This window comes from Salvelinus sp. IW2-2015, linkage group LG19, assembly GCF_002910315.2.
Source record: "Salvelinus sp. IW2-2015 linkage group LG19, ASM291031v2, whole genome shotgun sequence".
NCBI classification, from domain to species: domain Eukaryota; kingdom Metazoa; phylum Chordata; class Actinopteri; order Salmoniformes; family Salmonidae; genus Salvelinus; species Salvelinus sp. IW2-2015.
This window is the reverse complement of record NC_036859.1, coordinates 34,321,127-34,333,323: the sequence shown is the minus strand read 5'-3', so window position 1 is coordinate 34,333,323 and position 12,197 is coordinate 34,321,127.

The following is a 12,197-nucleotide window of genomic DNA, read 5'->3' as shown; positions in this document are numbered from 1 at the left end:
ATGTGTCTCGAAGGTATAATGCTTGAGAGGTTTATGACCGTGCTGAAATCATTTATGTAAATTAATGTTCCTGTTAGTGGCTGGGGCATCGCTGTGTGACGAGGACAGGCATGTTCCTGTTAGTGGCTGGGGCATCGCTGTGTGACGAGGACAGGCATGTTCCTGTTAGTGGCTGGGGCATCGCTGTGTGACGAGGACAGGCATGTTCCTGTTAGTGGCTGGGCATCGCTGTGTGACGAGACATGCATGTTCCTGTTAGTGGCTGGGGCATCGCTGTGTGACGAGGACATGCATGTTCCTGTTAGTGGCTGGGGCATCGCTGTGTGACGAGGACATGCATGTTCCTGTTAGTAGCTGGGCATCGCTGTGTGACGAGGACATGCATGTTCCTGTTAGTGGCTGGGGCATCGCTGTGTGACGAGGACAGGCATGTTCCTGTTAGTGGCTGGGGCATCGCTGTGTACGAGGACAGCATGTTCCTGTTAGTGGCTGGGGCATCGCTGTGTGACGAGGACAGAGTGTTCCTGTTAGTGGCTGGGACATCGCTGTGTGACGAGGACAGGAGAGTTCCTGTTAGTGGCTGGGACATCGCTGTGTGACGAGGACAGGAGTGTTCCTGTTAGTGGCTGGGACATCGCTGTGTGACGAGGACAGGAGAGTTCCTGTTAGTGGCTGGGGCATCCCTGTGTGACGAGGACAGGAGTGTTCCTGTTAGTGGCTGGGGCATCACTGTGTGACGAGGACAGGAGTGTTCCTGTTAGTGGCTGAGGCATCGCTGTGTGACGAGGACAAGAATGTTGCTGTTAGTGGCTGGGGCATCGCTATGTGACGAGGACAGGAGTGTTCCTGTTAGTGGCTGGGGTTATCGCTGTGTGTGACGAGGACAGGAGAGTTCCTGTTAGTGGCTGGGGCATCGCTGTGTGACGAGGACAGGAATGTTGCTGTTAGTGGCTGGGGCATCGCTGTGTGACGAGGACAGGAGTGTTCCTGTTAGTGGCTGGGGCATCGCTGTGTGACGAGGACAGGAGTGTACCTGTTAGTGGCTGGGGCATCGCTATGTGACGAGGACAGGAGTGTACCTGTTAGTGGCTGGGGCACATGGCTGTGATGCTTTATGACTCTTGAAATAGAGACTGCAGATGTTTTTTTTTATGCCTGCACCTTTACCCTACCCACCTCTCCCTTCCCCTACTGTTACACAGGAGACCATTTTGAATCAGGAGCTGCCAGATGCAACATGTGACAGGGTTTATGAGGGGGATAGCAGAGAAGATGAGGCGAAGCGAGAGGGTTTTACTCCGCCTAAAATCAGTCCACAAAAATAAGACCAGGAAGTGAAGAATGAGGTCAATGAGAGTGTCGAATTTGGTCCCAAAAAATTGCTATTTTGCTACGTGAGGCTTATTTTAATCGAATAGCAGTTTCATAACGGTTAGGTTGTTATGAATGCACTGATATAAGTGGACGCACGTGGCATTTCGGCAACTTTGAAAAAATATACTTTATATTAGAGTTGTGACTGTTATTCACCCTCGTATCTGCCCTCTCATTGGCTAGAATGATCCCACCTGATCTCGCCTCCTCCCGCCTGCCTTCCATCTTTGAGGACATGTATTTCCATTGTTAGAGTGGTCACTCAACTATCTTGTCAATATAATAGATCATCTTTGGGGATAGCCAGCACTAATAGATGAGAGCTGCGGTTATCAACCCTTTTAGAGCGTCTGGATGCCTGTCGATGCAACACAGCTAGGTTGATAATTATGCAGCTAGATTTCTCTAATGTCTTATTTTTGTGTTACCAAAATCACGTAGGGTGTACAGATGTTTTGTTTTCACCCCGTCTTGTCAGAATTATGTTATCCATCTAAAAACTTCTACAATTTGCAATACAACAAACTATTTTAGCCATTCCCATCTGTGAGCAGCTAATCTCGGAAAGATCCATATCTCGCGTGAAAGTGCTGGCCTCCGATCCATGCAGACAGCTGGTTCTAACATCTGGGTGAGAAATAGATGAGTAAACATCTGAAACCATGTTTTGGTGAAAGTAAATTACAAACATTTGTGAGCAGGTGGAGCTCTGTTTTCAGCCTAGTGCTTAATTACAGTGAGAATACATTTTGCAGCTTTTAATTCATTCCAGCCTCTCTTGCTGATGAGAATTATTCCAAGGTAATCAAGGAGCCGAGGATAAAACCAACAACTTTCTATGCATTCATAATGTACGTTTTGTTTTCTCCAAAATATAGTTTTGTACCTGTTCTCATCCAAGCATTACGTCTGCCATCCCAATAACTTTTTTATGCGTGCTTTGAATTAAATGTCTGTACATTTGTCTCAATTTGTCTATCAAAGTCATTTGACCATCACTCTGATCCTATTAGCGGACCCTTCAAGTGGAGACTTCATTCATTCAACCTGAGCGAGGGATCTGACAGTTAAAAAGGGAGGAAAGAGGGCAGAGGAGAGGAGAGGAGGACTCTGCGGAAAGACACCTGAATTGAGAATAATGAGCCTGGAGAGAAGCAAATACATCTCTTTAATCTTCAGCTAGATTTGAAACCCTCTTTTCATCATCATCTGCAAACTGGGCATGCTCAGAGCACTGCAGACACATCAACCTCAAAGGAATGAAGAAACGTTTCGCTTTCAAAGGATGCTCCTCAATTTCCACCTTTTTATCAAGTCCTATAGTGCTGCAATTGAGTTAGGGATGCGTTGAGGAAAGGCACAGCGCACCGGCAGGGACGGAATTAAAAAGGGAAGGGGGGGGGGGGGGGGGGGGGGGGTGATTATTTATGGAGAAACTTAGCGTTGCTATCAAGGCCCAGGAATGTGTGTATGGATGAAGAGTTAAAGCTGTCTCTTATACACATCTAGATGTGTATAAGAGACAGGTCATTAGGTTGGGCAAGGGCATCTGGGTTGTGTTTTGGGGGACTAAACTGGCTCACAATAGGAGCCCAAATTGAATGAGAAACCCTTTAAAACGTCTAACGTTTACAGGTATCTGAGGCTTCTTGAACAATTTCACCAGAAATCGTCCCAAATGTCGAYGTCTATTGTGGCAAGTTTGAGATAATGATAATAATGCAATGAGATGGTTTGGTGAACCACGGTTCCTAGGTGACTAACCTTGCCTGAGACCTGAAAACTTGTGTTTGCTCCCCCAGCTAAAGCCTAGGCTTGCGCTCAGAGGGATATGGTTTGAAGAAAGGTCGGTCATGATGAAATTCCCTCGACCCCTCTTGCCATTAATATGAATTGGACTTCAGGTTTGAATGGAATCAGGTCAGGTAGCATGTTGGAGTCGGGAGTTGGGCCACAATATGCTAAAAGCATGAGAAGTACAGTTTCCGGATCGCTGCTTTATATATTAACCCTGGTGATGTCACCTGGTGATGTCACCACACTGTGCTGTGGTAGGCCTCCTTTTCATAGTGGGGGTTGATCTAAAGGTCAGTGGCCTCGTGGTCCAGAAAACACAACATCTATCTAGACACCACTTCTAAAGTAGTTCTACATGGTATTTCTCTAGATGACACACTTCTTCAGTGAATTACAGCTTAATGAAAGAGACAGTTTACCGAGGTGGACAGAAAACAACTCAGCGAGGGTGTTTGGGTTGTTTAGTTCAAACCCAGGTGAAGTTAGTCATCAGTAGTATGACTCCTTCCCATCCACGGTACCTCTACATTTACATTTAAGTCATTTAGCAGACGCTCTTATCCAGAGCGACTTACAAATTGGAAAGTTCATACATATTCATCCTGGTCCCCCCGTGGGGAATGAACCCACAACCCTGGCGTTGCAAGCGCCATGCTCTACCAACTGAGCCACACTCTACAATCTTTACACTAAACACAGCAACTGCAAAAGCAAGTATCACCACTCAAATAGGCTACCAATATAATCAATGTACTTGCAAATCGTATAGTGTAGTAAATAACATTCCCGAAAAGATTAATGACCTGTGATTTTGAGACATAATTACTATACCCACTCCACTCTGCAGCTCAAGTGCCCTGGGTCGTCCTGGGATGTGCCTGTTTCCACACAATAATTGGCTGCAGTATTTATGGGGCTGTGAGATTACAAGTCCTCCAGCTATGGCAAATCCTCTCTCCGAAGACCCGATACCGCTGATCCCAACAGCTTTTCACAAGAATTTGTGTGCTCTTAATCGCCAAAAGGTCTCTGGACGTCAGTGGCTGTTTGATTTATGTGGAGGGGAAACGTTGCAAAATGTTGTAAAAAGGTTCCCAGAGGCAGCTGCCTCCCCTGAAGCATCACTGGACGCTTCAGTTTGTTTAGTATATGAAATATTAATAACACAAAAATCTATGACGTTATCGGTTCAACTCACAGAGGGGGACGGTTACTTACTGTAGATGCTGTACATGACTGTAATAATAACTGTAAACTGATCCCATAGCATCACAGGCCGATGATTTTAAAGGAATGTTGTGTTGCGATGCGCAGTTTTTGTTTTTCAAATACCTTGATTGAGAATGTAACACACTTACTAACAGGTAGTATTTTGAGGTGATGTTTTGGTACATAACGCAATACGGGGATGACATTCTGTTAGCTGGGTGAGAGGTGTAAGGTTAGGGCAACTCATTCAAATCTAAAAACTGCCTGATCTATACCGCATTGTGTACTTTACTGTAAGACTACTGTATTCAGTGTGAGGGGAGCGGAACAAAATCGATTATTATAGACATTTCGAATGCCTCTGGCTTTAAATGCCAGTCTACCACTGATGTTTATCAGTAGCCTGGCTCATCATAGAACGAGTACTCTTCAAGGACTCTCAGGTTTCCCTCAAGTCCACACCCTGGTTTGGCTGAATACTCACCGGCACCTGATTAGCTTAGCATTCTAATACCATATTATACTAATAATCGGAACTGCTTAGAGGAAGGAGAAGAAGCAGCAGAGGCTCCACAGGCATTGTGAAGGCTCCCTGGTGTCTGTCTATGGGTTTACGCCTCCAACATGCTTTGTACTACACTATGTAGGAAGCTAGAGACTCATTATTATTCACACGCTCAGCTTTTTGCTAATACTAGCTGTTTAATGGAGACTAGGCAGAACAACAGAGGAGAACCCCCACCGGAGGGTGTTTTTTGTTTGTGCTGTGCATTATCAGTGATCTGTGGATCTTTAAATCCTCGGCATCTCTGTCTTTCATCTCAGATGCCATATCTCCATCCGCTGTAAGTCATTAGCTCGGTAGCTAACAGTGAGAGACGGAGATAAATAGCTGAACTGGCCTTTGTTAGTGTTCCTGGCGTAGCGTGGGGCATCAAAGCCACTCGCGATAGGAAACCTTTATTGCATCCATTGTTAAGCTTTGTGAGAAAGTATAGATGGTGAAAATATCATACTCCAGGAAAATATTTCAAAGCCAATGAGGGGATCCAGTCGATGAGCGCTCCTCTGATCTTATTGATCTAAGTATTTCTATCAGCGGCYGAGCTGGTTTCTTTGGGAGGAAAGATGAGAGGCTTCATCATGTCAGTACAGAGTAATTCATCAGACGAACACCAGCCATGTTGCTAGTGGTTTGAGCCTGTTTTAAGGCAAGTTTTTAATCTTCTGCAACCAGACCTGGGTTCAAATAGTATAGTTTTTCTTACCAATGCTTTTGTTGTACTTGATTCAGCTTGCCTGGTTCTATGCGAACCTGCGTGCTATGGGAAACCTTGGTGCTACGGACCTGGTGCTACGGGAACCCGGTGATACGAAACCCGATGCTACGGAACCTGGTGCTTACGGACCCTGGTGCTACGGACCCTGGTGCTACGAACCTGGTGCTACGGACCTGGTGCTACGGAACCTGGTGCTACGGACCTGGTGCTACGGAAACCTGGTGCCTACGGACCTGGTGCTACGGGCCCTGGTGCTACGGAACTGGTGCTACGGAACCTGGTGCTACGACCTGGTATACAGACCCTGGTGCTATGGAACCTGTGCTACGACCTGGTGCTACGGACCTGGTGCTACGGACCTGTGCTCAGGACCTGGTGCTACTCGGAACCCTGGTGCTAGGACCTGTGCTACGGACCTGGTGCTACGGACCTCGAGTGATACAGACCCTGGTGCTATGGAAACCTAGGTGCTACGGCTGGTGCTACGGGACTCCTGGTGCTACCGAACCTGGTGCTACGGACCTGGTGCTACGAACCTTGTACGCTGGTGCTACGGACCTGGTGCTACGGAAACCTGGTGCTACGGAACCTGGTGCTACGAACCTGAATGCTACGGAACCTGGTGCTACGGAACCTGGTGCTACGACCTGGTGCTACGGAACCTGGTGCTACGGACCTGTGCTACGGACCCTGGGTGCTACGGACCCTGGTGCTACGGAACCTGGTGCACACGGAAAACCTTGGTTGTCTAAGGAACCAGGTGCTACGGACCAGGTTCTTCTCCCATTTTAGTCTTCTTTTGTTATGCAGGTTAAAAACCTGGCCTTGCATTGATTTGCTAAATTAACATATTTTATGCTACACTGAACAAAATATAAACGCAACTTGTRAAGTGTTGGTCCCATGTTTCATGAGCTGAAATAAAAGATCCCAGAAAACTTCCATACACACCCCAAAAATATTTAGTCTCYAATTTTGTGTAAAATTTGTTTGCATCCTTGTTAGTGCGCTTTTCTCGTTCAGCAAGATAATCCATCCATCTGACAGGTGTGGCATATCATGAAGCCGATTAAACAGCATGATCATTACACAGGTGCACCTTGTGCTGGGGACAATACAAATCTACTCTAAAATGTGCATTTTGTCACACAACACAATACCACAGATGTCTGAAGTTTTGAGGGAGCGTGCAATAAGCATGCTGACTGCAGGAATGTCCAGCAGCTGTTACCTGATAATGTAATGTTTATTTCTCTTCCATATACCGCCTCCAACATCGTTTTAGATCATTTGGCGTCCAATCGCAGACCACGTGTAACTATGCCAGCCCAGGACCTCCACATCCGGCTTCTTCACCTGCGGGATCGTCTGAGACCAGCCACCCAGACAGCTGATGAAACGGAGAAGTATTTCTGTCTGTAATAAAGCTCTTTTGTGGGGAAAAACTCATTCTGATTGGCTGGGCCTGGCTCCCCAGTGGGTGGGCCTGGCTCCCACGTGAGTGGGCCTATGTCCTCCCAGGCCCACCCATGGCTGCACCCCAGCCCAGTCATGTGAAATCCATWGATTAGGGCCTAATTTATTTATTTCCTTATATGAACTGTAACTCAGTAAAATCGTTGAAATTGTTGCATGTTGCATTTATATTTTTATTGAGTATAATTGTAAAAGCTCTCATTAGACTTCACACAGCTTTTAGCCGAGGATGGGTGTCACGTTCCTGRCCTTATTTCCTTTGTTTAGTCTTTGTTCAGTTGGTCAGGACGTGAGCTGGGTGGGTGTAGTCTATGTTATGTGTCTCATTGGTTTAGGTGTGTCTGATTTGCCTGATATGGTTCTCAATCAGAGGCAGGTGTTTGTCATTGTCTCTGATTGGGAACCATATTAAGGTAGCCTGTTTGCACTGTTGRTTTGTGGGTGATTGTTTCCTGTCTTTGTGTTCTGCACCAGATAGGACTGTTTTCGGTTTTCACATTTATTGTTTTGTTGCTTGTAGTGTTCACGTTATTATCTTTATTAAATCGTGTTGAACACTAGCCACGCTGCGTTTTGGTCCTCTCCTTCATCCCAGGAAGAAAGCCGTTACAATGGGGCTACACAGAAAACAGCTTGCTGCTTTTGTAGGTCTCAAGAATAGCTTTAGTATTCTGAAAAATCGTTTTAAAGAGTGCTCTAAAATTATTGCGAGAAAGTAGAAGGAATCTATTSACAAAATTAATATAATAGATTATGACTTGTATCATTTCGTATATGCATGATGAGGGAGAGGAAAAAAAATATTCCCTTAACAAATACAGTTATCGATCACTCTAGGTTTAGTATTTCATATTTATTAGGATCCCCATTAGCAGTGGTGTGTAATCATGGATATTTGACCACTACCATTTTTTWATGATAAAATAATGTCTCTCGTCTCTCTGTGTTTTCATAATTTCCCGTCTTTTCGCAAGTGGCTGAATCTCACGGGAGAAATCATCCGAGTGAGGGAAACAGCGCCCCTCTGTCTCTGTATGTGTAGCCCATGTATCTGATGCTGTCTGGAACAAAAGAGTATGACATGTTGCCGCCGTAGCATTGGATTGATTGATGCCAGCAAGCATTTGCTTCCCTTGATAAAAAAAATATATATATAATTTGTAATTCATCGTTGCGCTGAGCTCAACTGTGGGTTGTTATGGTCTGCTTGTGTTGGTGTGCTGCAGTAGCTAGCTTGCTAAATCGGCCMTTTCCTAAGCCATGGACAGAGATGGGGATTTGGACATGTGGTTTTGACTTAATTCTCTGTACAGGCCAATGATTATGACAGAGATTCGGATGTAAACATAAATTCATATGTTGTGCCATTGGCCTGAGACGATTGAAGTTCCATATGTAGCCTAGATGTAGCCTGGTAGGCTCACGTTAACTAGCTAGCTAACTTAGCTGGTTCATTGTTGCCCATGCGAGGAGGTCAGGCTACAACCACATTATATTTAGGAACATTGATTGGACTAAATTGTTTTTGGTATCTTTACATTTGTTTTCACTGTATTAAAATAATCATATATAGCCTTGTTGATTTGATGATGTTTAAGTGTAAATGGTGCTGGAATAGCGGAGGCAGGGCTCCTGTTGTCTTTGTGCTGACTTGCGGTAACTAAGGGGTCCTAAATCAGTAGTTGTGTAGTAAACTGTCGAAAACATTAACTTGCTTGACCATGCTGCAGGTCGTGTAACTGTTTGTTAATGCAATTTTTGCTTTGTGGACATCACTGGGCAAATGTTGCTCTCTGGTTTTGTGATGAAACAAATAGTTGAATTTATTCTGCCGCTGTTGTTTTTTTGTTGTCAGGGCCTTATTGTATATCACGGTGGCTTATGAACAAATGGGTTATAGAGCAAACAACGCAATTATTACAACATAGGCTGTAATATGGCTTTTTTACTGGCTTGGCTTCCTCAGTGATATTACTCACACACCGCTACTGCCCATTAGCTGTTGCCAAGGCAGCAGCTACTCTTCCTGGGGGCAAAACAGGTTGTTACTGCTCTATTCCTGTAAGTGGATCCATTTAGCTCACATTTCCCATTTTCACACTATTGTGAAACATATCCTACTGGTTGATCATTTATTTTTACTCTGACCTTTTTTCCAGAAACGTTCGGCTTCAACAGCAGTAGAGCTTGGTTCGGTTCAACAGCAGTAGAGCTTGGCTCGGCTCCAAAGCAGTAGAGCTTGGTTCACCCAACAGCAGTAAGAGCTTGGTTCGGCCCAACAGCAGTAGAGCTTGGGCTCGGCTTCAACAGCAGTAGAGCTCGGCTTCAAACAGCAAGTAGAGGCTTGGTTCGGCTCAACAGCAGTAGAGCTTGGCTCGGTTCAACAGCAGTAGAGCTTGGCTCGGCTAACAAAGCAGTAGAGCTTGGCGGCTCCAACAGCAGAGAGCTTGGCTTCAACAGCAGTAGAGCTTGGTTCGGCTTCAACAGCAGTAGAGCTGTTGGCTCGGCTCAACAGCAGTAGAGCTTGGCTCGTGCCCAACAGCAGTAGAGCTTGGCTCGGTTCAACAGCAGAAGTTAAGAAAGCTTGGTCGGCTTCCAACAGAGTAGAGCTTGGTTCGGCTCAACAGCAGTAGAGCTTGGCTCGCTTCAACAGCAGTAGAGCTTGGCTCGGCTTCAACAGCAGTAAGAGCTTGGTCGGCTCAACAGCAGTAGAGCTTGGTTCGGCTCCAACAGCAGTAGAGTTGGTCGGCTCACGCAGTAAGTTGCTCGTCACAGCAGTAGAGCTTGGTCGGCTCCAACAGCAGTAAGAGCTTGGCTGGCTCCAAAGAGTAGAGCTTGCTCGGCTCAACAGCAGTAGAGCTTGGCTCGGCTCCAACAGCAGTAGAGCTTGGCTTCGGCTCAACAGCAGTAGAGCTTGGCTCGGCTCCAACAGCAGTAGAGCTTGGCTCGGCTCCAACAGCAGTAGAGCTTGTGGCTCCAACGAGTAGAGCTTGGCCCAACAGCAGTAGAGTTGGTTCGGCTCACAGCAGTAGAGTTGGTTCGGCTCCAACAGCAGTAGAGCTTGTTGGTCTCAACAGCAGTAGAGCTTGGCTCGGCTTCAACAGCAGTAGAGCTTGCTCGGCTCCAAAGCAGTAGAGTTGCCCACAGCAGTAGAGCTTGGCTCGGCTCCAACAGCAGTAGAGCTTGGTTCGGCTCCACAGCAGTAGAGCTTGCTCGGCTCAACAGCAGTAGAGCTTGGTTCGGCTCCAACAGCAGTAGAGCTTGGCTTAGCTCCAACAGAGTAGAGTTGGCTCCAACAGCAGTAGAGCTTGGCTCAGTCCAACAGCAGTAGAGCTTGGCTCGGCTCAACAGCAGTAGAGTTGGCTGGCCCCAACAGCAGTAGAGCTTGGTTCGGCTTCAACAGCAGTAGAGCTTGGCTCGGCTCAACAGCAGTAGAGCTTGGCTCGGCTCCAACAGCAGTAGAGCTTGGCGGCTAAAAGCGTAGACGCTCGGCTCAAAGCAGTAGAGCTTGGCTCGGCTCAACAGCAGTAGAGCTTGGCTCGGCTAACAGCAGTAGAGCTTGGTTCGGCTCAACAGCAGTAGAGCTTGGTCTCGGTCCAACAGCAGTAGAGCTTGGCTCGGCTCCAACAGAGTAGAGCTTGTCGGCTCCAACAGCAGTAGAGCTTGTTCGGCTCCAAACAGCAGTAGAGCTTGTTCGGCCCAACAGCAGTAGAGCTTGGCTCGGCTCCAACAGCAGTAGAGCTTGGCTCGGCTTCAACAAGCAGTAGAGCTTGGCTCGGCCTCAACAGCAGTAGAGCTTGGTTGGCCCAACAGCAGTAGAGCTTGGTTCGGCTCAACAGCAGTAGAGCTTGGTTCGGCTCAACAGCAGTAGAGCTTGGTTCGGCTCAACAGCAGTAGAGCTTCGGCTCACAGGTAGAGCTTGTTCCGGCCCAACAGCAGTAGAGCTTGGCTCGGCTCCAACAGCAGTAGAGCTTGGCTCGCTCCAACAGCAGTAGAGCTTGGCTCGGCTCCAACAGCATAGAGCTTGGTGCTCAACAGCAGTAGAGCTTGGTCGGCTCCAACAGCAGTAGAGCTTGGTTCGGCTCCAAGCAGTAGAGCTTGGTTCGGCTTCAACAGCAGTAGAGCTTGGTGCTCCAACAGCAGTAGAGCTTGGCTCGGCTCCAACAGCAGTAGAGCTTGGCTCGGCTCCAACAGCAGTAGAGCTTGGCTCGGCTCAACAGCAGTAGAGCTTGGTTGGCTCCAACAGCAGTAGAGCTTGGTTCGGCTCCAACAGCAGTAGAGTTGGTCTACGAGTGATTGGCTTCGCTCCAAGCAGTAGAGCTTGTCGGCTCCAACAGCAGTAGAGCTTGGTTGCTCAACAGCAGTAGAGCTTGGCTCGCTCAACAGCAGAGAGCTTGGCTCGGCTCAACAGCAGTAGAGCTTGGTTGGCTCAACAGCAGTAGAGCTTGGTTCGGCTTCAACAGCAGTAGAGCTTGGCTCGGCTCCAACAGCAGTAGAGCTTGGCTCGGCTCCAACAGCAGTAGAGCTGGGGCTCACAGCAGTAGAGCTTGGCTCGGCTCCAACAGCAGTAGAGCTTGGCTCGGCTCCAACGCAGTAGAGCTTGGTGGCTCCAACAGCAGTAGAGCTTGGCTCGGCTCAACAGCAGTAGAGCTTGGCTCGGCTCCAACAGCAGTAGAGCTTGGCTCGGCTCAACAGCAGTAGAGCTTGGTCGGCTCCAACAGCAGTAGAGCTTGGTCGGCTCCAACAGCAGTGAGCTTGGTAGGCTCACACAGTAGAGCTTGGCTCGGCTCCAACAGCAGTAGAGCTTGGCTCGCTCAACAGCAGTAGAGCTTGGTCGCTCCAACAGCAGTAGAGCTTGGCTCGGCCCAACAGCAGTAGAGCTTGGTCGGCTCAACAGCAGTAGAGCTTTGGCTCGGCTCCAACAGCAGTAGAGCTTGGTCGCTCCAACAGCAGCTAGAGTTGGTCGGCTCACGCAGTAGAGCTTGGTCGCTTCAACAGCAGTAGAGCTTGCTCGGCTTCAAACAGCAGTAGAGCTTGGCTCGCTCCAACAGCAGTAGAGCT